The 26,458-nt window shown below is 37.3% G+C and overlaps 1 protein-coding gene across 1 annotated transcript in view; it reads left to right on the plus strand.

The window, feature by feature from the left end:
- Positions 1-1,087: 1,087 nt before the first annotated feature.
- The window catches only part of LOC133064755 (vacuolar protein sorting-associated protein 54), a 100,818-nt gene continuing 75,447 nt past the window's right edge, over positions 1,088-26,458 (plus strand). The window contains exon 1 of the mRNA XM_061155200.1: positions 1,088-1,202. The gene's annotated coding sequence lies outside the window, so the exon portion shown is untranslated. The remainder of the gene's footprint in view (positions 1,203-26,458) is intronic.

Below are 26,458 nucleotides of genomic sequence, written 5' to 3' on the forward strand. Positions count from 1 at the left end.
AAAACCAGGCTAAATTGGGTAACTGTTGAGAATCATAGTGAGGAGGTATTAATAATACACACATACACTCTTCAAGTATTTCAGTCAAAGAGCTGGAAGAACTGATTTCACGGCTAGAGAAGTGTGATGGGTACCTGAGAGAAGGCCTGCAACTAGGGCAAAACCTGGGATTTGGTGGGAGAAGGCCTCCATAGGGAGCGCACTGTTTCGAGTCCAGTGGATTGTTGGGGAGGGGGTGACCTTAAACCTTTCAAAGGACACTTAACCGGGAAACTCTGAACAGCCTTCACTTTAAAAGGGGTGAAAGGAGAGGTGGAAATATTGTGGAAGTACCTACTTTAATAGGTGCTGGGTGACTGAGGGATGTTTGGTGTCTGTTGGTCTAGGGGTTGGGCGAGGGCCACCCTGAGGGGTCGCATACCGACCCGGGAAGGCGGCGAGCGGCACCTGGCTGCAGCCGAGAGCACCTGGGGGTGGGGGAGGGGTCGCAGGGAAAAGTCGAGTTCAGCTTGGGTTTCTGTCTCTGCCTGGGGGTTATTAGAGATTAGAGGAGGCGCCGAGCAGCCGCGCGGGGTATTCCCCGCTCCGGGGTAACGCCGGCGGCGCCCGCGCCAGGCCCGGCCCTCTCCCGAGACGGCAAGCGCTCCCCCCGGCCCGGGCCGCGGCCTCCCGCCCCGGTGGAGCCGCGCGGTGGATTGTGGGCTGGGGGCTGCGGAGGCCTCGCGGCGGCCTCCGGCGCTGTCTCCCCGGACCTAGCCAGACCGAGGCGGGCGGGCGGGGTGAGGAGAAGCAGTAGAGCGGGGAGCAGAATCGCTAGGGGTAGTGGTCGCGGCGCGGCGGCGGCGGCGGCGGCGGCGGCTCCTCTGGAGGCCGGGGATGTGGGAGAGGCGGTGGCAGCAGCGGCGGAGGCGGCGCTGCGGACCCGGGGGAAACTGCTGGCTGACAGGACACCCGGGAGAGACGTGAAGGAGCCGCCGCTGCCGCCTCTCACCCCCGAGCGGAGCTGGGCTCCAGAGGGCGGCCCTGTGCTCCCCCGGCCGACGGGCCAGCCGGCGCGGGTCGGGGGCGGGAAGCCGGGCTCGGGCCCAGCCGGGCTCCGGGCGGCGGCGGCCGCGGAGCGGCAGCCTCGGCGCGACGTGGAGGCTTGGAGGCGGCGGCGATGCACTAGGCCTCGCTCTGGGGCGGCTGCCCGGGACCCGCAGGTAGGTGTCGGGCCGGCCCCACGCGGCCCCCAGCGTTTCGCGGCCCACCCTCGCCCCGACTTCCCGCGGAGGGAGGACCGAGACCCCACCCCCTCTGTCTCCTCCCAGGCCCGAGCCGGCGGAGTTTCGGTCACAACTGACCAGCGCCGAAGCTTCCATTCCTCCCGGCCAGCACCTCCTCCTCTTCCTTCTCAATCTCCCGCCGGGATCCGGGCCGGCAGCTGTACTCTTCTCCCCTAGCCGGCGGCTGCGACGCCGCTCTCGCCCCTCTCGCCCCTCTCGCCCCTCTTGGGATTTCGGCTGTGGAACTTCCACCACCCTTCTTAGACGCTACCCCCAAACTTTCCCTTTCTTTTTCTAGCCGGGCCCTTAAGCCGCTTTTTGATCCTACTGGAATAATTTAAATTTAAAAAGTCATTTTTCTTCCTGGAGATGGCCAGCCCAGAAAATAACTCGGTGTTTTGCAGTTTGGCAGTTTAGCTCGCAGTCATTTTGCTCAATAATTAATTTTCTTCAGTTATACGTCTTTCCGTCTCTGCATTGATCAGGCCTTGCCTGCCCTCCTGTCGTTGACAGGGGAACTTTTGCCTGCCCATTACAATTAACACTTGGCCTGTTCGTGTGCTCAGTTTGGGATGGTATTTTTAGAATTTTGGCTGACCCGGGTTGCAGTTTGTTTTTAAGAGTTCCCCATTAACTAGCTTTATTTTGGTCTTTATTGAGGCTTTCTTCACTTTCGAAGAATTCAGTTGGAATGTTTTTGTGTTTTGTTTTTAATTGGTTCTGTGTCTGATTTGTCAAACCCCAGGGCAGTCTTAATAGTAAATGCTTTAAAATGGCAAGTGATGTCATGATAGTGTACTGAGAAATGTTACTGTGGTAACTTAAATTGCAGATTTTGACGGACATTCAGGTTGACTTTTATATCTGATGAAGTGTTCTATTTGGAAAAGTAGCTTGAAGAGCCTTAATGACTTGTAAGATGGAATGATGGGATTTGTTTGATTGCAGTCAGATTCTGATTTCCTTGAAATAGGTATTATTGATTGTTCATCGTTGTCATCATTGCTTATGATAGGTTTTGGTAAAAATCAATGTGTGCAAATTTTGGGTGCTTGATAGTTGTGGTCTAAGGGATTAGATGTTTGCGATTTTATTGTGATTTGGCTATTTTAAAATGATAATCTGTTAATTTCAGAATTATTGTGTTATCAGGACAGATATTACAACCTGAGGATCACTTTTAAAAGAAGTTAAAAATATCTCTGTGGTTTTCTTTATAGTGAGTGCACTACAACAAAACTATAAAGACTGTCCCTGTTTCGTTGTCAATGATGATATTAATATATTTTGGTCTTAGAGAGGTTTTGTTACCCTAACATTTGGCTTTCTGAAATGTTTTTCATTGCGTTTAAGGTATCCAAAGTTTATTAGGAAAAGATGATTAAATTTGTATTTGTTTATTTTCTGGAAAAGTTAATTTCTGGATAGGTATTAAGTTTTTATGTCAATTAAAATCAAATCTTACACAACTCTTGAAATGGGAAACTTTGCAGAATTTGTTCTTAATGACATTCTTTTTGTATCAATAAGAGTTAATTAAAATTCTTTTTCTGCTTTAAGCTTTTTACAAACTATTGAGTAAACTGCACTTACTTAAAGTATTAAATTCACCCATTTTTAGGTTATTTACATAGTTGTGCAACCATTACCATAATCTAATTTTAGAACATTTTCATCACCCCAAAAAGAAACCTCTGCCCATTAGCAGTTACTCCTCATTCTCACCACTCCACCCTACCCCCGGACCTAGGCAACCACTAATCTACTTTCCATCTCAATATTTGCCTGTTATGGTTCACTCATATATACAGTATCACTCCCTGAAAAGTTTTTCTTTTAAAATTAATTTCCATATTTAAAATAGTTTAAGTCAGGAAATAATCAACTGATCACTGGTATTAAAAAGTGATATTTTAAACAGTTGCCATCCTGTTTGATTGTATTCATCATAGATTACTACTGGAGAAAGAAAAAAGTTAGCATGAATGACTTCAGTGATCTGAGGGAGGTGGTTTAGTCAGCTGGGAATCAGTAGGTAAAAGTTGAAGGAGTGTTTTTGCCATTGGATGTTAGAGTTGAAAAGATCTTAAAGGTCATCTGCATACTTTCTACTTCCTTCACAAATAGATGGCAGGAACCAGATGAGGAAATCTGGAGTGGAAGCTTGAATCTCTAGGACACATGACTCAAGAACCACAGTGTGACCATGTAAAGCAAGAAATGGGGATTTGCAAGTTAGAACTGTTAAGATCTTATGTGTATATAAGTATGTACGTATATATGGATGTATGTATTTGACATTTTACTAGCAGAGTAGTGAGAGAACTGGACATTTCCATATCTTTGGGATGGAGGGAGGAAGGGGACAATACATGTGATTCATGTTACAAAATCCTATAAAAGGCTTTAAACTAAAGGAGGATGGCATATACATTATTTAGGTATCTTTTTGTACTGTTACCATCTTAATTTTTAAAAAATCCATATTTTAGAAACACAATTTAAAAAAAATTAGACAGGGCTGGTTGGAGTTCTCCTGTTTCAAGACCTAGGGCCCTAACTTTTAAATCAGAGGGGCAGTTTTGCCCTCCAAGGGATATTTGGAAATGTCCAGAGACATTTTTTCTTGTCACAACTGAGGGTTGGGTGCTGTTGGCTTCTATCCAGGAATGTTGCTAAATATCCTATAATGTGCATGACATATCCTACTCCACCCTGCCCCCCTCAACCTACTGACACACACAACAAAGAATTATCCGACCCTAAATATCAGTAATGTTCTAAATCTGTGGTTTGCATGATTCTGGAAAGGGCCTGAGCTAATGTTCCTGACTTCCATCAGATGGGAAAATATTCTCTGGGCATTGTTTGGTGGGTAAGATTAAACTTTAGGTCCTCTGGCAATTCTCTCTTTTTGCAGGAGGAGGCAGTGAGGGGAAAATCTGTGACATAATGCAGATATCTTTTTAGTTTGCTTAGTAGTCTTCAAATCTGAAGTAAAAGAATTGATTTCTTTCTGAAAATGGCAGCCTTATTTTATTGCAGATTTGAGCTATTATGTTTTGACTTGTTCATTACTGGTACATAGGTTTTTGAATTGAAAATAAATAGTATTTTCTTTACTTAGATAATTTTTTTTCTGGTAGCTTCAACTGCCAAGAAGAGAAGTAAGCTGTGTTTTAATTAATTAATAATGTATATTATGATGCAGAAAAATTCAAAGCTTACTCATGAATCTCATCTTTTTTTTCTTATTGGCCCCACTTTAAAAAAAAAAGTATTTCTTATTGGTTGTGCTTGTCTTGATTGCTGCATGCAGGCTTTCTCTAGTTGCAGTGAGCAGTTCTACTCTTCATTGTGGTTCTCAGGCTTTTCATTGCAATGGCTTCTCTTATTGTGGAGCATAGGCTCTAGGCGAACAGGCTTCAGTAGTTGCAGAATATGGGCTCATTAGTTGTGGAGCATGGGCTTAGTTGCCCCAACGGCATGTGGGACTGGACCAGGGATGGAACTGGTGACCCCTGCATTGGCAGGCAGTTTCTTTACCACAGTGAGAGTGAAAGTGAAAGTGTTAGTCATAAGTCTTGTCTGACTCTTTGCGACCCGGTGGACTGTAGCCTGCCAGGCTTCTGTGTCCATGGGATTCTGCTGGCAAGAATACTAGAGTGGATAGCCATTCCCTTCTCCAGGGTTCTTCCGGACTTAGGGCTCGAACCTGGATCTCCTGCATTGCAGGTAGGTTCTTTAACGTCTGAGCCACTGGGGAAGCCCCCTTTGCCACAGTACCACCAGGGAAGTCCTAGGCCTCACTTTTGACTCTTATTTAATTTCTTTATAGCAAGCTTAATTTGGTGATGAAAGGAGATTGAAAAGTTGGAATCACTTCTGTTATTTACCAACCTTATGACTTTATTAGATAAATTACTCAATCTTTCTGAGCCTTAGTTGTCTCATATATAAGGTAGGAATAGTGATAATTTTTGTGTTTTAAAGTTATTGTGAGAATTAAATGAGGTAATGTGTTAAGATGCTATGTCAGCTATAAAATACTATATGAGTTAGTTACTGTACCTGAAACTAATATAATGTTATATGTTAATTATGTTTCAATTAATTTAAAAAAGTTACTTGTTTCAGAAGATTCAAATTAGAAAGGGATATAGATGGTGCTGAAGCAGGAATATAGAAAGCAAGGCAGAGAAGTAACTGCTGAAAACGTCTTTAGGGAGAAGAGAGTTCTAAAAATATATTGATAACAAACTAGTGAAAGAACTAGTCAGTTCAGTTCAGTCACAGTTGTGTCTGACTCTTGGCAAGCCCATGGACTGCAGCTCGCCAGGCTTCCCTGTCCATTACCTACTCCCTGAGTTTGCTCAGACCCATGTCCATCGATTTGGTGATGCTATCCAACCATCTCATCCTCTGTCATCCCCTTCTCTTCCTGCTTTCAGTCTTTCCCAGCATCAGGGTCTTTGCCAAAGAGTCAGTTCTTCACATCAGGTGGCCAAAATATTGGCACTAGTATTATCACCATAATTTGAAGCTCTTTCACCTAGGGGCAGACTGACTTCCTTCAGGTGATACCTGAGGGTATCACCATAATATAAAACAGATTATTAAAATGGTGAAATTGAGTTATCAAGGAAAGATTACCTTGTTTTCAAAATATGCTGTTTGAAAAGCCATTAAAAATGTATGATTTAAGAATTAAAAATTTCAGAAGTGCCTTATACAAAAAGTTTTGACCTTACCAAGAGTAAACAATAGTTATCCTGGATCATTTCCCTTATTGGGAATAATTCCTTCTGCCTTCATTTATTATTCGTGCCTTTCTTTTTTCTAGAAGAATTTTTCTACCACTGGTAATTGCTCTTCACATGTGAGGATTTAATTGAAGACATAGGGGTTTTAAACCTATCCACTATTTGTAAAATCTCATTTATTTCTAGATTTGTTTCTTTATTATTTTTCAACATCCTTTTGTATACAATAAAGAGATGTTTTGATTTTTCTATATGTTTAGTAATCCATGTTGTACATTTAGAGTTGGATTAACTGAAATACTTGAAATAGATGGGAGAAATGTAATCTTAGAATTTTGTTAAACTGGTCAGTTTTCCTTCACAATCATACAAAAGTAAAACTGAAGATGAAACAGTGTTCCAGCTATCCAGTGAGATTTTTTTGGACAGCATGAGGGTAGAATGGTTGGAGACAGTATTCAAAATAAGTCACGTTGTGGTATTGGTAGGATTTTTAAAAAAGTATGGTGAACTTTAATGGCAACCCATTTCAGTATTCTTGCCTGGAAAATCCCATGGATAGAAGAGCCTGGCAGGCTACAGTCCATGGGGTCGCAAAGAGTCGGACACGACTGAGCGATTTCGCTCTCAATTTCACTTCATGGTGAACTTAAAAAATAATCAGATTGTAGGGACTTCCCTGGTGGTCTAGTGGTTAGAATTCCAGGCTTTCACTGCTGTGACCCAGGTTAAGTTGTTGGGGAACTGAGATCCTGCAAGCCACAGCTGGCGTGGCCAAAAAAAAAAATCAGATTGTAGAAAGTGGGGGTAAATTTTCATGTCATAAATGCTACTGATTTGAATAATTTATGTTCAATTAGTTAGCTTTTTGATTAAAACTAAGTTCAGAGATTGGGTGTTTGTATATGAATATTCTAATACATCATGTTTTATAATGTTTTTCTCCTATGGAGTGAATAATTTTGAAATCATATTAGTTATCAATAAAGTTTGTGACCTGGTTTGTTTTGTTTTGTTTTTCAGTTTGGCTAAATAAAATGCTAAGCTATAGCAGTGTCAGTTGGAATGGAGAGCAAGGACTGGATTTGTGATTAAGAGTGGAGTGCATAGGACAGTTAAAGTTGGTGTAGAAATTGAAGAATGTAGAGAGGTCAAAGAGTTAAGTTGGCCCTATTTGTCTTTAGCTTGGCAAGCTACATCAGTTCAGTTCAGTTGCTCAGTCGTGTCCGACTCTTTGCGACCCCATGAACCACAGCATGCCAGGCCTCCCTGTCCATCACCACCTCCCGGAGTCCACCCAAACCCTTGTGCATCGAGTTGGTGATGCCATCCAACCGTCTCATCCTCTGTCGTCCCCTTCTCCTCCTGCCCTCAGTCTTTCCCACCATCAGGGTCTTTTCCAATGAGTCAGCTCTTCGCATCATGTGGCCAAAGTATTGGAGTTTCAACTTCAACATTAGTCCTTCCAATGAATACCCAGGACTGATCTCCTTTAGGATGGACTGGTTGAATCTCCTTGCAGTCCAAGGGACTCTCAAGAGTCTTCTCCAACACCACAGTTCAAAACCATCAATTCGGCGCTCAGCTTTCTTTATAGTCCAACTCTCACATCCATACATGACCACTGGAAAAACCATAGCCTTGACTAGACGGACCTTTGTTGGCAAAGTAATGTCTCTGCTTTTTAATATGCTGTCTAGGTTGGTCATAACTTTGCTTCCAAGGAGTAAGCGTCTTTTAATTTCATTGCTGCAATCACCATCTGCAGTGATTTTGGTAAGCTACATAGATGGTGTTATTTACTGAGCTAGATAGAGAAGGAAGGTAGAGAAGGTTGGATAAAGATAGTGAATTTAAGTTTTGGATATCTTGAATTTTAGGTGTCTCTGAGACTTGCGGGTAAAGATAAACCCAGTAAGCAGTTACAAATTTGGGTATGGAATGCTCACAAGCAGTTAGAAATAGAGAAAGATATAAAATCCATCCAGTTTTCTCCATCTTCTCTACTATTATCTGAGTTTAGGCTGTTGTCATCTCTTACTATTTCTCTCACTAACTATTCCTATTTCATCTCTTTTAGTCTTCTCTCCAGTCCATTCTCAGTGTTACAATCAGTGATCTTTCTTAGGGAAAATTTGATTATATCATTCCTCAGTTTATTTCTGTGATTTTCTTTTATCCTATTGATGAAACTCATATTCCTTATTGCTTTAGCAGATTTATAAATTCATTTAAGTTCTTTTCCCAATTTATCTCTCTAGGCCAGTGACTCTCCACAACTCCCTGCTCCCCTTAAATAAACAGATTGAATTACTTGTGGTTTCTGACACTTGGCTCTCTCTTCCCTCCAAACCCTTGTACTTATTATTCCCTGTTCCTTAAGGGTTCTCCTTATCACACTCTTTCTCCCCTTCATCTAACTGACTCATTTCTGCTTATCTTCAGTTTTTAGTAAGCCTTCGTTGGTCCATTGATTCATATTATTATTACTGAAAAGTTTTAAACTCACAAAAAAGTCAAAAGAATAGTAGAATGAACACACACACCTTTTGCCAAACCTGGTAACAGGATATGGATATTACAGTGCTTCATTCTTAATACTTAAGCGTGTATCTCCCAGTTACAGAGAATGTCCCTGTAATGTCTCTTATATAACCACAATACGATCATGATACCTAATAATATCAACAATTGCTCAATAACATTATTCAACATATAGTCCATACTTAAATTCTCCGATTTGTTCCAAAATTCTTTACAGATTTTTTTCTCCCTTTAGTGCAAGATTCAGTCAAGTGTCATGTGTTGCATTTGGCTTCTATGTCTCTTTAGTTTTTCTCAGTCTGGACTAGTCTCATTGTCTCCCTTTCTTGGGTTTAGCATTTGAAAAGTAGAGGTGTTTGTCCTCAGGTATATTGCATATTCTGAATTAGTCTTTTTTTTTTTTTAATTCAATTCTGGTAGAATATTCCTGATGATAATATAAAACAGGTGATATATATATATATATATATATATATATATATATATATATACCTATCACTTTATCATATTAGGAGACACCTAATACCAGGCTGTCCTCTGTTGGTGACTCCAGCTTAATCACTTGGTAAGCACTGACAGATCTCTACTATTTAATACATGATTGACTTTGTGCTATTTTGTGGCCATGTAAATATCATGTTCCTAACAATCTTTTAAACTTATGGTTTTAGCATCCCCATTAATCACCTTTGCTTGAATCAGCCATTGCATTGGAGAATTATAAATAGTGATATTTCTATTTTTTCATTCTGTCTATATTTATTATCTTTGCTGACTTTTGAGAGCAGTGAGAGCAGGAAGGCTGAATATTAGCAACTGCATTTAGAAATCAAGGCATTTCTCACCTTTTCTAGAGCCAAGTAAGTGGTGAAGATGAAAGGTGGATTGCTAAGGAGGTAGACAAGAAAGAGAATAGAGGTTTGCCAGTGAAGAGATAAGACAAGTTAGCTTGAATAGATAGAGCTGAAGGAAAGAACTTTAGTACTTGACTTTTTATTTTTTAATGAATTGGTGAAATTGACAATAGGAGAGTCAGGAAATAATTCATAGAACAAGGTCTTGGAGTGGAGAAAGATGAGATCAAGAACAGCAGGTTGGGGGATTAGCTCTGGAAAAGAGCAGACATCTTATAATGTACTCAGAAGGTTTAGGAGTTGTGTATAGGTGAGAATTAGGTATATTAGGGTATGAATGGAAGAAGTCATATCTGAGGGCCTTATTTTATTGATATGTGGTAGATAGTTACTTTTTGAGCATGAGATTGGAGGTAAGCTAGGGAACATGAAAGTAATGAAATTTGTTATAAATACTGTGGGAATTGGGAAAGAGAAGTGCTTGAGGATAAAGAAGTGAAAGGACTGCTGAGCAGAGCCTCATTTGAGATTGGAACTCATAAATATATAATCTGCATGTTTTACATACATTTTCTCTGACAGTATTCTGCAGCCAGAAACAAAAGCAAAGACAGATTGTACTGAAGATGGATGAGCAAGGAGAAAATTAAACATGTTATTGACCATGAGATCCAAGCTAAGTAGAGAAGCTTGTAAGTCAGAACTGGTCTAAGAGACCCAAACAGTGGGGAGAGGTATAGAGGTAATACCAAGCAGTAATTCATTAAAATGCTATTTCATTGTTGGTTTGGGGTTATAGTACTAATGAACTTCATAGTTACAGTTACGTACTTTATACCTCAAACTAACATTTAAATATTTTCATTCTTGAATCACTTACTGACTCACTGCAGATGAGTTTCTAGCTATTTTGCTTTTTTTTCTCTCTAAAAATTTTTTTTAACAGCATCATCTTTATTATGTTTTATAGAGTACATACTTGTTTAGATTATTTGAAGAACCTTCCCTTCACGGACCTAGATGAAATATATAGTTTATTAAAAAAGATAGACTTAACACTAGATTATTTTTACTGTAGAAAAAAGGCAGGGTAACCCAAACAATGGATAAAGCCTAGTGTCATTTTTGTCCTTCTTGAGAATACATTAATATGTAATTTTCTTTTAGCAACTACTTTCAAGGTAGGGTAGATTATATAGATTTTGTTTTAATTTTACTGTTTTTTTAGATATGTCAATAAGTGTCTACTGATTTACATATTTAAGATATTTGTATTCTCCAGTAACTTTGAATGAGTGATTTTAGGATTTGTTACTCTTTGGCTAAGACACCAGGAATAGAATACCATGTTCTTATCTGATTCACTCTGACAAAATTTCACTAGTAATACAGTAATATCAATGCTCTAAAGGAGTAGAATAAAGCATCCAAATTATATTTTGTTTACATTCAACTTTTTACATGTTAGAGACAGATTTTTCACAGTACAGTTATATCATTCAGTTCCAGGCTTATGAACCTTAATTTCAGTGACTATTATAGTATGTTTTTTTAGCATATTGTGTGATAGATGCTGGGGAAAAAAGACATTATTTTTATTTTTAATAACATCTAGATTTTTAAAATGTATTTATGCTGTATTTTGAGGATATTTGTAATTTTATTCCTAATAAGAATGTCACACATTTAATGTTACTTATTTCATAGCTATTTAAGAATATGTAAATTTAATATTATAATATTTAAAAATATTATAATATTTATATTTCTTATCCTTCCAGACAAGATTCTCTCTTATTGTTCCTTTTTGTCACTAAATCAAAAGTAAATAAGGAACTTAAGGAAACACATGTATTTAGAATTTCCTGCAAGGCAGAGGGTCTCATAAATGTCAAATGGGAATGTAAGGAAAAAGCAAATTAGATTAGCGTAACTCTGTTCTTATTTTCTGTGTTTCTTTAGGTTCAACTTGATTTCCCTCAATTTAGAAACACTGATATATGCAAGAAAAAAAAATACTTTAATGTCCAACCAAAGATAGATTTGAAAAAAATTATTAGAGATTATTTTTTAATCATAGTAAATTTAAAATATCTCAAATATGTAGTATTCTAAGAAACACTTGGCTCAACACTTTTGGAATTTTAAGAGCCAATTTCTGGCTAGTGGTGTAGTTAAGCTTCTTTCCTTCAGCTAGAACCAAAATAATATACTTCTCTACTATGTAAGATTTATCATCTGACAGAGTCTGGTTTAATCATAATTTTTAAAGTAGCTCAGTTATAAAATATTATATATCATATATATTATTGCTTACAGTGATCTCAATAATGAAGCTAACTATTAAGCATAAAGATTTGAGCTTTCAAAAAATACTAGCAAATTAATGCTGTCATATAAATAAGTACTTGTCTTCTCATGTTGGTGACCCATTGTAGCATATTTATCCCTCATTGCCGCTCAGGAATTACCCTTTTGCTAAGAAAAATGGTAAATTATACTAATGAAAATGTATAGTGTCTTTTTCTTTAAGTAATAGTTTTCTACCCATTTCAGTCTTATAAAATTATTTGAACCTAAAACTGCCCTAAAAAAAATCCTTAAAAAATTATCAAAGATATTAATTATTGTTGCCATTTATTTTTAATATAAGTGGACTTAAATAATAATTGTTCTTCTAAATAATTGGATCGGTGATTGATGAGAAAAAGAAGACAGAAAAGTAAAGCACTGGGTGCCTGACATGGATGGGAGGCAAAGTGAAAAACTTAGATTTGTTTTTTTTTATTTTCTTTCCAGAGAGCTAATGTGCTTTGGGGACAGAGATATGGAATTTCGAATCAGAAGATCTGAGTGCAAATCACATCTTCACAACTAACTAGCTAAATGGTGTGAAGCCAAGTTACTCTTGAACTTGTTTCTTTATCACAGAGTAGGGATCACTGTTTCATTCATTTATGGATTCATTCAGAAATGTTTTTCTTAGAAGGTTGTTAGTAGGACCAGCAAAATCACATAAATGAAACTAAGCAATTATGTACCATATAGTGTTTAGTAATTATTATTGTTATTATTATTGTTTTTCTGTTGCTTCCCTCTCCCTTGCCATCCTTTATTTCATGGATAACATATTTTCATTGCCCTTTTGATCTTAGGACTTCAGATAATTTTCAGAACTTGTGGTGGGAGTGAGGCAGTCCAGGTTCACCCAAGTCCCAGCTGATCTCCCTGCACATGATGAATAAGGGTATTAGGCAGGAGAGTAGTATGGAAGGCAACTTTTCTGGATCAGCTTGCTAATTTTTTTACTGTTGCTTGATAAAGTCCTGTTTTTCTCAAAGTGGGGCATAGCCCAAGGTGCCTCATAGTCTCTGGGTATAACTATTCAGTATCTTTTCTGCTTCCTCCTCTCCATCCATCCCATTCCATCCCCCGGAGAATCTAATTCTTCCTTCTCTCTCATCTCCTTTTTCCACCATTTTTTCTTATTTCTTTTAATCTCACCCCCAGTTGATTTCTTGCTGTTTGCCTATAAATGTGCTCAGGTCTCCCATGGCCTAAAAAATTCTTGCTCAACTCTTAATTGCTTTTCTTTCATCACCAAAACTATGTTGATATTGTTGCATTGTTACTTCATCATTTACTTAACCTCTTGTGGTATGGCTTCTGCCCCAAACATTGTCCTAAAACTTCTAATCCAGTTTCCTTTCTGAAGTTTAAAAACCTCCTTGACCTCTCTCTCTGCAGCATGTTAACACTACTGTTCATACTTTCCTTCTGGATCATTCTCCCTTGGCTTCTGTAGGATGATTTTTCTGACTGCTTTCTTCCTTACCTTTTATGTATATTTGCCCCACTCCTTGCTCTGAGTTCTCATTAGCTCTCTTTTTCGGCACTTTCTTCCTTTGTAATGTTACTGTCCTGTGACTAGAATTATTTATTATTCCTGTAATGTGATTGAACTAGGAATGGTGATGCAAAATTCAGGGAAGCAGGATTCTGTTTACTACAAGAGATAATTTTTTTTCCTAAAGTAATTATAGTTGCTTTATAGTAATAATCTGCTTCTGAAGCAGTCACTTCATTACTGACAGTTTTCAAATGGAGGCAGAGAGACCCCGAGTAGAAAGGATTCATATATTGATAAACAGTTGATACAGATGATCTTTTAAAGTCTCGTCCAACTGTCTCATCCACTCCACTTTCATGGACTGAATTTTGACCATTATTAAGTGTCTTCCAAAAATAGTTTTTCTAGCTTCTGTGCCTCATCATCCCTCTTCTTTCTCACAAACAGTTTTGCTTTTATTTTTTCAAAAATTGCTAAAGTTTCATCATTATTTTCCACTACTCTCTTTTTCTTCCCTTTGACTGGCATGGCTTTGAGGACCACTGTTGCTTTGACCACTTTTCTGATAGTAAATTCTATCTGCCTATATTGGTTTGCTTCCTCCACCTCAAACTAGAGGCACTGAAGCAATGGAGGAAGTTTAGAATTCTAAACTTTAATTTTAAAACTTTGTATGGCACAGTCCAAATGTTAAGGCTTAAGATGTTTATAATGATAAATAGTAGTAGTGCAATTATTTGTTGAATGTCTACCATGTGCCAAGATTTACATAGATTATGTAAGTTATATTTCATTTAAATGTTACAACATTGCTACGAGGAAGACACTGTTGCTGTTGTATTTTACAAATGAGGAAACTGAGAGCAAGGTAAGAAAGTTGTCAAAGGTCACACTACTAATAAATGATAGAGATCTAACTCACTTTATGGTCAGTTTTCTTAACCAATATATTATACTGTGTTACAGGAAAGATAAAAATCTAGAATCAAATTTTAGGATGTCAGGTAATGTTATACAAACAAGGTAACGTATTTTTGACTTAGGTTTTTAGATTGTTGGAACATGAACTTATAAGAAACATTATTAGTGGCTTGTTCGTGCTTACCTCTTTTTCCATTATAGTCATTCATTTGTTCATTCATTCATTGAACATTCATCCGTGCTAGGTGTGGTATAGAAAGATGAATGAAACAAGTATAATTTTATGATGTAGTGAGAAAGACAGGAAATAAGCAGGTAAATAATCAGTTACAATTTGAGAAAGTACTATAAAGATCACAAACCATAAGGCTGGTAGTAGAGAGTAACCAGGATATGTGTGTTGGACGGGGGATAAGGTAAGAGGAGGAAGTACTTAAATACTGTGGTCAGGAAAAACCTGTTATTTACCATCATTAACATTTTGTCATATACCTTTTCATACATTATATATAGCTATATAAAGTTTTTATATCAAAATGAGATTGTACTATGTATTCTGTTTTGTAATCTTATAATTGAGTCTCTTGAAACAATAATCATTGTATGTTAATTTCCTCACCTATTTCACTCCAACCTCTGCATTCTGCTTCCACCCCCACTATTGGACTTGACATTGCTTCCCAATGTGATGCGGTTACTTCCTAACTGCCAAATGTAAAGGAGGTTTTTTCCCTTAGTATTAATATTTTATTTGTGAGTTCTGAGCTGATTTTTCTTCCCTTTTTTCTTCTGCCTTCTTTGATATTCCTTCTCTTCTTTATCACAAGTTTTTCTTTATATCTTTCTTTCTTCAGAAATGTTGTTGGAGTCCTCTTAGATACTATACTTGGCTCTCTTTACTAATACTCTTCTGGAATGATGTGTCATCAATTCAACACTAGTGTCTTAAGTCTATAACGGCTCACCACAGTCTTGTGGATTAAGTCTAAACTCCATTGTCAGATTGCATGCAGCTTAAGGAATATTCATTTTTTATCTAAAGAAAAAAAAAGTGGACTTTTACTAATATTTGTTATGAAGTTTGATACCAACATCTTCAATCAGTCCACATGTTTATTTATCAGATAGTCACATTATATTGATAAATGAGTAAGCTCAAGGGATTAACAGTAGTTTCCTTCACTTAGTTTATCCTTGTGATGCCTTTTATGAGTAGTTAATTAGGTTTACAAATTATGTTATATAGTTTTAAATAAACCAACTCTTACAAAATGTTCAATAACTCCTATAGAGAAGTCACATCTTGGATAAATACTAATAATGGAACCACAGTAAATAACAAAGCACAGAGTTGGATTCTCCTACTCTTAATACAAGCTTTTCCATAGCCATATATTAAAAGTACAAAAGAGCTGTCAAACTCAAGAATATGTTATGTATGTTTTTATTAACAAGAAGAAAAAGCATTTATTAACAAGAAGAAATTAGCAAACTTGCTAATTTTTTTTTCTTTTTCAGAAGTGGCATGTGACTTGACAGTAATATGTAACCAGACAGAATGAAATACACAGACACAGACAGGCAGACATATTAAATCTGTCCCCACAGGCTATTTTTGTTTGTTTTTAAATAAAAAAAGTTTTATATATAAAATTTTATATGTAAAGTATAGTGAAAAATAGAGTAGTTGATTTTTTAGAAACACTCAAGCTATTGTAAATCTGTTTTAAAAATGGATGTTTAAAAAAAAAATGGATGTTTGGAAATCTTCCGTCATTGTCGTATTTTGTTAAATGATGATCTCTTTAAAAGTCCAGAGTGGAGTTTTCTTCCTTGTTTTAAAAATCTCAAAATAGAGAGTTTAGACAGTGTGATCAGTGATTTCTTCCATTTGGTTCTACATCCATATGTGAGATACTTCCCCCTGCCCCAATAACAAGCATTAAAAGCCAGGTATAAAAATAAGTTGAACTCAGAGCCAAACCTTTGAATCACCATTTCATGAAGTTTAAATCAAGATTTTTAATAATAATGAATCACAGTGAAATCACATTACTATCTATTAAAAATAGAGTAAAAAGTTACTTTTTTGCCAGCAATTAACAGATTATTTTAAATGTTTTTCCTCTCTTAAAAAATTTCCATTTAGCATAATTTTATATTGTATGCATTAATATAATGCATGCTGTACCCTATATAATTTATAAATGATGATTTTTTAAAAGTTTTTTTAACTGATGGGCTATAGGATCAAAAAAGTTTGTAAATTGCTGATATAGATCATAAGTATCCCAGATCAAAGGAAGGCTAGTTTTCTCAGGGTTATTGTTGTTGTTTAGTCACTAAGTCGTATCCAACTCTTTTCGTGACCTCATGGACTATATAGCCCACCTGTTTTCTCTGTCTATGAGGTTTCCCAGGCAAGAATACTAGAGTGGGTTGCCATTTCCTTCTCCAAGGTATCTTCCCGACCAAGGGATTGAACTCGCTTCTCTGGCACTGGCAGACAGATTCTTTACCACTGAATCACCATGGAAGCCCTCTGAGGGTTAATAGCCATTAAAAAAGATTTATAGTGGAGGTAGATGTAAGGCTGAAGCTGAACTTTTGCTGTTTAATAATAGCATTGTTCCTGATTAATGAAGCGTCATAGTTAATCTTGTGTGTCAGTTTGACTGAGCTAAAGGATACCCATATTGATGGTAAAACATTATTTCCAAGTGTGTCTTTGAGGGTGTTCTGGAAGAAATTAGCACTTGATTCAGTGGACTGAGTAAAGATACCTGCCTTTGCCAGTGTGGGCGGGCATCATCATTTAATCCTTTGAGGGCCTGAATAAAACGGAAAGGCAAAGGAGGGTGAATTTGTTCTTTCCTCTTGAGCTGGGATGTTTATCTTCTCTGGCCCTCACACATCTGAGTTCTTGGTTCATGGCCTTTGGACTCGGGTCCTAATGCCAGTGGCCTCCTGGATTTCAGGCCTTTGACCTCAGACTGAATTATACCTTTGGCTTTCATGGTTCTCTAGTTTGCAGAAATCAGTGGTGGGACTTCTCTTGCCCTCCATATCAGGTTGGTGAGCCAATTCCTTGAATAACTATCTTGTAAATATCCTATTGAGTCTGTTTCTCTGGAGACCCTGACTAATATATACACAGTAATAAGTTTTCATAGGAAAACATTTGGAAAATTCCCAAAAGCACAAATGAATAAAAATTTCTTGTAACTTTGTGTTTGGAGGTAACCATTTTTAAAATTGTGGTATATGTCTGTGCATTTTTTTTGGAAATGCGTATGCTTATTTTAAATTAGAAAATTGGGATCATACTGACATACTACTTTATTTATTTATTTCATTTATTTTTATTAGTTGGAGGCTAATTACTTCACAACATTGCAGTGGGTTTTGTCATACATTGACATGCATCAGCCATGGAGTTACATGTATTCCCCATCCCGATCCCCCCTCCCACCTCCCTCTCCACCCGATTCCTCTGGGTCTTCCCAGTGCACCAGGCCTGAGCACTTGTCTCATGCATCCCACCTGGGCTGGTGATCTGTTTCACTATAGATAATATACATGCTGTTCTTTCGAAACATCCCACCCTCGCCTTCTCCCACAGAGTCCAAAAGTCTGTTCTGTACATCTGTGTCTCTTTTTCTGTTTTGCATATAGGGTTATCATTACCATCTTTCTAAATTCCATATATATGTGTTAGTATGCTGTAATGTTCTTTATCTTTCTGGCTTACTTCACTCTGTTTAATGGGCTCCAGTTTCATCCATCTCATTAGGACTGGTTCAAATGAATTCTTTTTAACGGCTGAGTAATATTCCATGGTGTATATATACCAATATGAAGCAACTGACATACTACTTTAAAACCTGTTTCCACTTAACAATATATGTTAAACATTTTTATGTCATTCAGTATTTTGCAATTCTATTAGACTTTTTTTAAATTGTAAAAATATGTGTAACATAACATTTACCATCTTAATAATTTTTAGGTATGCAGTTCAGTAGTGTTAAGTATATTCATGTTGTTGTGGAGCCAATCTCCAGAACTTTTTCATCTTGCAAAACTGAAACACTATAACATATTAAACAACTCTTTATTTTCCCACCCTGGCCCTTGACAACCACATACTTTCTGTCTCAGTGAATTTCACTGTTTCTATACTCTGTGTAAGTGGAATCATACAGCATTTATCTTTTTGTGATTGGCTTATTTCACTTCGCATAGTGTTGTCAAGGTTCATCCACGCTATAGCAAACATCAGAATTTCTTTTTTAAGGCTGAATAATAATAAAACATAGTATAATAATAGTATATATAATATACTATATATAGAATATACTAGTGTTTATATACTTATATATAAGTATTATATAATTAAATATATAATTATACTATTTATAATTATACATATAATATAATTATAGTATAATAATACTCAATGAACTGACTTGATAGACATGAGTTTGAGTGAACTCCGGGTGTTGGTGATGGACAGGGAGGCCTGGTGTGCTGCAGTCTATGGGGTCGCAAAGAGTCAGACACGACTGAGCAACTGAACTGAACTGAATAATACTCTATTATGTATATATATCACATTTGTTTATCCATTCATCTGTCAGTAAAAACTTGGGTTGCTTCCACCTCTTGGCTATTATGAATAATGTTGCAGTTACATGAGTATACAAATAACTCCTCAAGATACTGCTTTCTGTTCTTCTGGGGATATACATAGAAGTGGAATTGCTTTATCATATGGTAGTTCTATTTTTACTGTTGAAGGAATTGCCTTGCTGTTTTCTGAAATGGCTGCACCATTTTTCTTCCTACCGACAGTGCATGAGGCTTCTAGTACCTCCACATCCTTGCCAACACTTTTTGTTGTTTGATTGGTTGGTTTTCTTTTTCTTGGATAGTAACCATCCCAATGGATGTAAAGTTTGCAATCCTATTTTTAATGATAGTGTAATCCACTGGTTGTACTGTAGCTTATTAAATAACCAGTTTCTTCTTATTTAGGAGTTTGGTTGTTTCAACTTTTTTGCTTTTGAAAATAATGTTGAGATTATTTTTGTTCATATTTTAGAATGTGTGTATATTTTTCTTAACATATGTAATCTAGAAATGAAATTTGAAATGAACTTTGAAGGGAGAAGAGGCAATGAATAGGTAGAAAGATGGTATGAATATTCCAGGAAGGCATAGCCTTAACAAAGACAAGGAAGCCTTAGTAGCCTGATGGATTAAAGCGACATTTAGACCACCCTATCTAGAACAGAGATTATCCATGGGTAATAGGAAATAAGGGTAGAAAGGAAGGTAAGCATCAGGTTGTGGGATTCCTTGAGTACCAACTTGTAGAGCTTGGCATTTGTTTGGAAAATAATAAATAATTTTAAAGGTTTTTGATCTGAAGTATGGCAGAATGAAAACATTCTAGAAGGTTAATCCTGAAGCAATGTGCACAATGGTTTAAACTGGAAGCAGAGAGACCAATTAGAGGACCACAGTATGATAGAAGGTCAGTAGAGGGCAAGCAAGTTTAGATTTTATAAAGTAGGGTATATTATAAAGTAGAGTAATCACTTTTGAAAAATAGAAGGGAAGTAAAATGATTAATTAGTATATCTGTGTTAACCACTTTGGTGAAATGTTTTGTATACATTGAAATGGTAGAGGGGAAAAAAAAGTCTGGCTATTGCTTTACCTGTAATAGGCAATTCCATAGATGGTTCAGAGTTGGCTGTGAGTGATTTTGTAATATCAATGTTCTCTCTAAGCAGCTATTACTTTAATATAGAAGCAAGGGAGATTTTTGCATAGTACCTGGGTAATGCATCTGGTAAATGTTTCTCTGTCTCAGCTTCCTTCTCATTCAGCTTTTAAGGAATTCCAGATTCTGTGTATGGTATTACTCTTCTACAACATTAAAACCTAATTGAAATTTATTTATTTTTCTTCCATTTTTGAAGTTGTACAACAATGCCATCTTCAGGGCAGATTAGCAATTACAAATTTAATGTTTTTCTTTCTCTCTGATACTTATATTTCACATTATTTATTTAATGTTTAAAAAATATGAAAAGTTTCTTTCCCCTAACTTTTTATTGTGAAAACTAAAAAACACAGAAAAGTGAAAGAATAGAACATGCTATAATCATATGTACTTGACTTAAACCATTTTTAACCTTTTTGCCATTTTATCTGTGTGTATTTTTTTACTGAATCATTTGAAAATAAGTTGTAGGTGACATATTTCACTCCTGAATACTGTAGTGTTCATGTCCTGAATATAGGATAATTTTCCCATAATTTCAATATCATTAATCCACCTAAGAAAATTAATAGTAATTCCAAAATCTCCTACAACATCCAGTCCACATTCAAAATTCTCCAGTTGTTCCTATAGTGTATTAGAGCAGAATTTTTTTGAGCCAGCCTCCAATCAAGGCTCACAATTGCCTTTAGTTGTCTTTATTTTAATATAGAATACTTGCCCACCTTTCAAAAATGACATTGATCTAAATGTCCAGGCTAGTTTTCTTTTAGATTATCTCATAGTCTCAGTTTGTTTCCCCATGTTTGTTCTAAATCCCAATATCCTATTTCCATCTATTTTCTTAGACTGGAAGGTAGGTGTAGAGCAAAAGTACTTAAACTGCAGTTCACATATTCTTTAGGGTCTGTGAATAGAATTCAGGGAGTCTAAATTTTGGATGGGGAAAAAATTACATCTTTATTTTAATTCAGTGGTTCTCAACTGGGGTGATTTGTCCTCTCACCTCTCTTTCCCCACATAGGAATGTTTGGCTGTGTCTGAAGACATTTTAGTTGTCACAGCTGAGTGGAAGGCTGCTATTGGAATCAAGTGGATAGAGACTAGGGACGCATCTAAAGATCCTACAATGTACAGGGGGAGAACCCCCAACATCAAAGAATTATGTAAATCAAAATGTCAGTGTGAATGGTGCCATGGTTGAGAAACCCTGCTTTAACTGAATTTTAGCATTTCCTTTAATTGTGAATGTAAGAAACCCCCCTGCTGCTGCTGCTAAGTCACTTCAGTCATGTCCGACTCTGTGCGACCCCATAGACGGCAGCCCACCAGGCTACCCCGTCCCTGGGATTCTCCAGGCAAGAACACTGGAGTGGGTTGCTATTTCCTTCTCCAGTGCGTGAAAGTGAAAAGTGAAAGTGAAGTCGCTCAGTCGTGTCTGACTCTTAGCAACCTCATGGACTGCAGCCTACCAGGCTCCTCCATCCATGGGATTTTCCAGGCAAGAGTACTGGAGTGGGGTGCCATTGCCTTCTCCGAAGAAACCCCTCACATGGATATTAATGCTACCTATAACTTTGTTACCATGTGAAATTTCACATATTTTCATATCATATTAAATCGTTGCAAGGATCTCAAAATATTTATGCTCATTTATTGCTTAAGAATTAGATGTTGTTGTTGTAGTTCAATCACTAGGTCATGTCTGACTCTGCGACCCCATGGACTGTAGCACATCAGGCTCCTCTGTCTTCCACTGTCTTCTGGAATTTGCTCAAATTCATATCTGTTAAGTTGACGATGCTATCTAACCATCTCATTCTCTGCTGCCCTCTTCTCCTACCCTTAATCTTTCCCAGCCTCAGGGTCTTTTCCATTGAGTCAGCTCTTCACATCATGTGGCAAAGTATTGGAGCTTCATCTTCAGCAACAGTCCTTCCAGTGAATAGTCACGATTGATTTCCCCAGTCAGTCCTAAAGGAATTAGATAGATTTGCATAATCAAAAAGCAAAAATAGAGGCAGTTCAAGAGGGTGGAGTAGAAGGACATACACTCATTTCCTCCTGTGAGAGAGCACTGAAATCGCAACTAGCTATTGACAAACCATCAACAAGATGATGCCGGATCCTATTTAAAAAAGATATCCCACATTCAAAGACCCAGGAAAAAAAATAAATAAAAAAATAAACAGAAGAAAACCCCAAAATTATTACTGTATTATAATTTTAAAAGATATTTTGATAGCTATATTTAAGTGTAATTTTGTAATCTTACGTATTTTATGTATTGTAGACATCATTCTGCTAGGGTTCTATAGACTTCACCAGAGTGCTGAAGGAATCCACAGAACAAAGAGTCTTGACCCTTAGTCTAGAGGGTTGATTCGATTGGGTTAAACATTTTTGGTGAGAGTACTTCATAGGTGATGATATTTATCTCATACTGTCATTTCATGAATAACATAATATCAAATTGTCTTACTATTATGAATGATGCCAAGTTTGATGACTTGGTTAATTAAGGTGGTGACAGCCAGATTTTTCCATTTAGAGATACATTTTCCCCTTTGCATTGCAAGATCATCTGTTAAGGGGATATTAATTCTTAGTTATTAGGTGAATTTTCTGTTTTTGAGCAGCCTTTCACCTAATAGCTTTAGCGTACATTGATGATTTTTACATTGGGGTTTACAAAATGTTGATTTTCTGTTTCAGTCATTTCTTCATACTTACTGGCATTCCTCTGTAAAGAAGAGACTTCCTTTACCTATCCCACCCCACCCCTCTTCCTCATTGCTCTTCCTCCAAGTATCATGATAGATTCATTTTTTGTTTGTTCAATATGTTACACTCAGTTAGGGTTGTTTGTTTGTTTAGAGTTCTCAACTTGTCATAAATGTGACCAGTGGGAGCCCTTTTAACTTGATCCTTGGTCCTTTTGATAAATCCTACTGGTCTTAGAGGATTTCCTTGCTTTCTGACACAAGAGTTCTCATGATCGACTTGTTCTTTCTATGCTCCAGGTTTGGAGTCAACTATTTCTTTAAAGAATCATTATTTCTTCATAGGGAATGGTGTTTAGAAACCAGGGTCTGAGCACTTAGTGTGCTCACTGCTTCTGGCCCTTTTTAATAGAACATCTTAACTAAACTTCTAGCATAAAAAGATAATTTGATCTTTATCTTTCTGGCTTACTTCACTCTGTATAGTGGGCTCCAGTTTCATCCATCTCATTAGAACTGATTCAAATGAATTCTTTTTAATGGCTGAGTAATATTCCATGGTGTATATGTACCACAGCTTCCTTATCCATTCGTCTGCTGATGGGCATCTAGGTTGCTTGCTGCGATGAATTTAGAAAGATGGTAGTGATAACCCTATATGCAAAACAGAAAAAGAGACACAGATGTACAGAACAGACTTTGGGATTCTGTGGGAGAAGGCGAGGGTGGGATGTTTCGAGAGAACAGCATCAAAACATGTATATTGTTTAGGGTGAAACAGATCACCAGCCCAGGTGGAATGCATGAGACAAGTGCTCAGGCCTGGTGCACTGGGAAGACCCAGAGGGATCGGGTAGAGAGGGAGGTGGGAGGGGGAATCGGGATGGGGAATACATTTAAATCCATGGCTGATTCATGTCAATATATGACAAAAACCACTACAATATTGTAAAGTAATTAGCCTCCAACTAATAAAGATAAATGAAAAAAAAAAAGATAATTTGAATTACAGGAAAGAAAATCAAATGTTTTTGACTTATTCATCCTTACAGTTTCTTGCTTTTGAAATAATGAGCCTGTTTATTCCTTTCTTTATTAGCCCAGACCTATGCTTTTATCTGTTTACTGAAGGATTATTGTTAATTGTCTAATGTTTCTCTCTTCTCATCTGTCCTACATAACACCCATTTCATTCTTCGGTAGAATGTTATATACTGCCTATGTGGCAGGAACTGTATTAGGCGTGTAGAATACACAGGAAAATGGAAACATCAAGTTCACAGTCTAGTAGGAAAGATCTATATGAAAACCAAAATTTCAGTATGATTGGTGCAAAATAGAAATGCATAAACAGTGATTAAGTGTAAGAAATCAAAGAAGGCTTTAATAGAAGATATTTGAATATGGTATTGATGTAATTAGGATTACCATGTGAAGAAGGGTAGATCTATTTATAGATTCTCATTGTTTGGTGACCACTGGTTAAGTGCCCAGTTTGCATCTAGGTGGCAGTTACAAGTGCAAGTGTTATTAATAGAAATCAGGAGTTGCCTGCATTTAGTGCTGAGAGCTTTCCTTTTTCATGTATTCTGTGGTTTTTGTTTGTTTGTTTTTCTGAGTAGACTATTCTTAGCTTACATTAAAACTTTCTTACTATGATGCCTCATCATTTCTGTTCTTTAGCCTTTCAGTGAAAGATTATTTCTTTGAAAGATTATTCTCCTGAAATTGTTTGGTTTAGAGTCCATGTAGGTGTACTGTATTTGTTTATACATCCATGCTTTTTGAATAAATCCAGTGTGTTTTATTACCAATGATTGCATGTATTAAATGTCTGTATCATACTTGTTATGTGGTTATTAATACAAAGTTTGGTTCTTACTGTGTCTTAATAAAAACAGGGTGGTGAGAGGATTTGAGAGATGGTTAAAAATTGGGGCTCACTCAAGTAAATAGTACTCTGATTTTACATAATCTCTTTATAGCTAGAGATTGTCCCTCTTTTCATAGGAATTAGGAAGGATGTAGGGGAAAAAACCCCCAGAAACTTGTGTATGTTAACCAATTCAAAAACTTTAAGAGTAAATAAGATATCTTTATTTCTCCACCCAGGAGTCAGAAGTAACTTATAGGATCTAGAAATGTTTTTTTAAGTCCCCATCTTCCCAGGTATTTCTAGATCCCTAAGATGGCAATTAGACTTTCTTTTCACTGTAAAAACAATGTGATGGTAAATAGAATACATTGAAATGGTAATGTGCTATTGTTGGAATCAATGTTTAATTTATCTGACATCAAGCAATGGGTGTTTGACATAAATACATTTTCTATGTATTTGTAGCCTACATCTTTAAGTGTCAAAACATGTTTATTTTAGCTGTTTTATTTGTTGAAAGTAACAAAAATGTTAAACAGACTTAATGTTACATTTACAATTGTCTTTACCAAACACTTAATGTATGGGATTCTTTGTTATCACTGTTTCCTATCTTTTGGATATTTCTTTTCTCTTAAACATACAAATGCTTTTATACAGAAGTAACAGTGGTCATGTATGGATGTGAGAATTGGAACTGTGAAGAAAGCTGAGGGCCAAAAAATTGATGCTTTTGAACTGTGGTGTTGGAGAAGACTCTTGAGAGTCCCTTGGACTGCAAGGAGATCCAACCAGTCCGCCCTAGAAGAGATCAGTCCTGGGTATTCATTGGAAGGACTGATGCTGAAGCTGAAACTCCAGTACTTTGGCCACCTCATGCGAAGAGTTGACTCATTGGAAAAGACCCTGATGCTAGGAGGGATTGGGGGCAGGAGGAGAAGGGGATGACAGAGGATGAGATGGCTGGATGGCATCACAGCTTACTCAAGTAAGCTCTGGGAGTTGGTGATGGATAGGGAGGCCTGGCGTGCTGCGATTCATGGGGTCGCAAAGAGTCAGACACGACTGAGCGACTCAACTGAACAGAACTGTATACCTAATGTTCAGTTCAGTTCAGTCGCTCGGTCGTATCCAACTCTTTGCGACCCCATGGACTGCAGCGCACCAGGCTTCCCTGTCCATCACCAATTCCTGGAACCTACTCAAACTCATGTCCATCGCCTCAGTGATGCCATACAACCATCTCATCCCCTGTCATCCCCTTCTCCTCCTGCCTTCAATCTTTCCCAGCATCAGGGTCTTTTCCAATGAGTCAGTTCTTTGCATTAGGTAGCCAAAGTATTGGAGTTTCAGCTTCAGCATCAGTCCTTCCAATGAATATTCAGGACTGATTTCCTTTAGGATTGACTGGTTGGATCTCCTTGCAAAACGGTATAAATGCAATGGGCCAGTGGTGCCTTTCAAATCAAGACCCTGATTAATTTTCCCAGATATTTTCATCATCATACTCTTTTCCCCCTAAACTTCTAATGGCTCCTGTAGTCTGGCCATATTGTCTTTGTGTGTGTGTGTAAATATGGTTTACTTGTCAGTACTTTTGGTAGCATTTTTGTCAGCAAACATTTGTCTCTAGCCAAGTCAGTTTCCATACAGTCTTATGATTATTTCATGTCTCTCAACCTTTGTTCACGCTGTTTTTGCTTTCTGTTCAGGAACTTTGAGGAAATTATTTATCTCTGTTCTTTTCTTAGCAGCTTGTTTCTACTAGTCTCAGGAAATAGCATAATTGAATGTGTTTCCTTGTGTTAGCAGGACTGAAACAGGTATCCTGGGATGTCTGGGATATGTAATTTTAAACTTACTATGAA

This window comes from Dama dama, chromosome 11, assembly GCF_033118175.1.
Source record: "Dama dama isolate Ldn47 chromosome 11, ASM3311817v1, whole genome shotgun sequence".
Classification (NCBI taxonomy): Eukaryota; Metazoa; Chordata; class Mammalia; order Artiodactyla; family Cervidae; genus Dama; species Dama dama.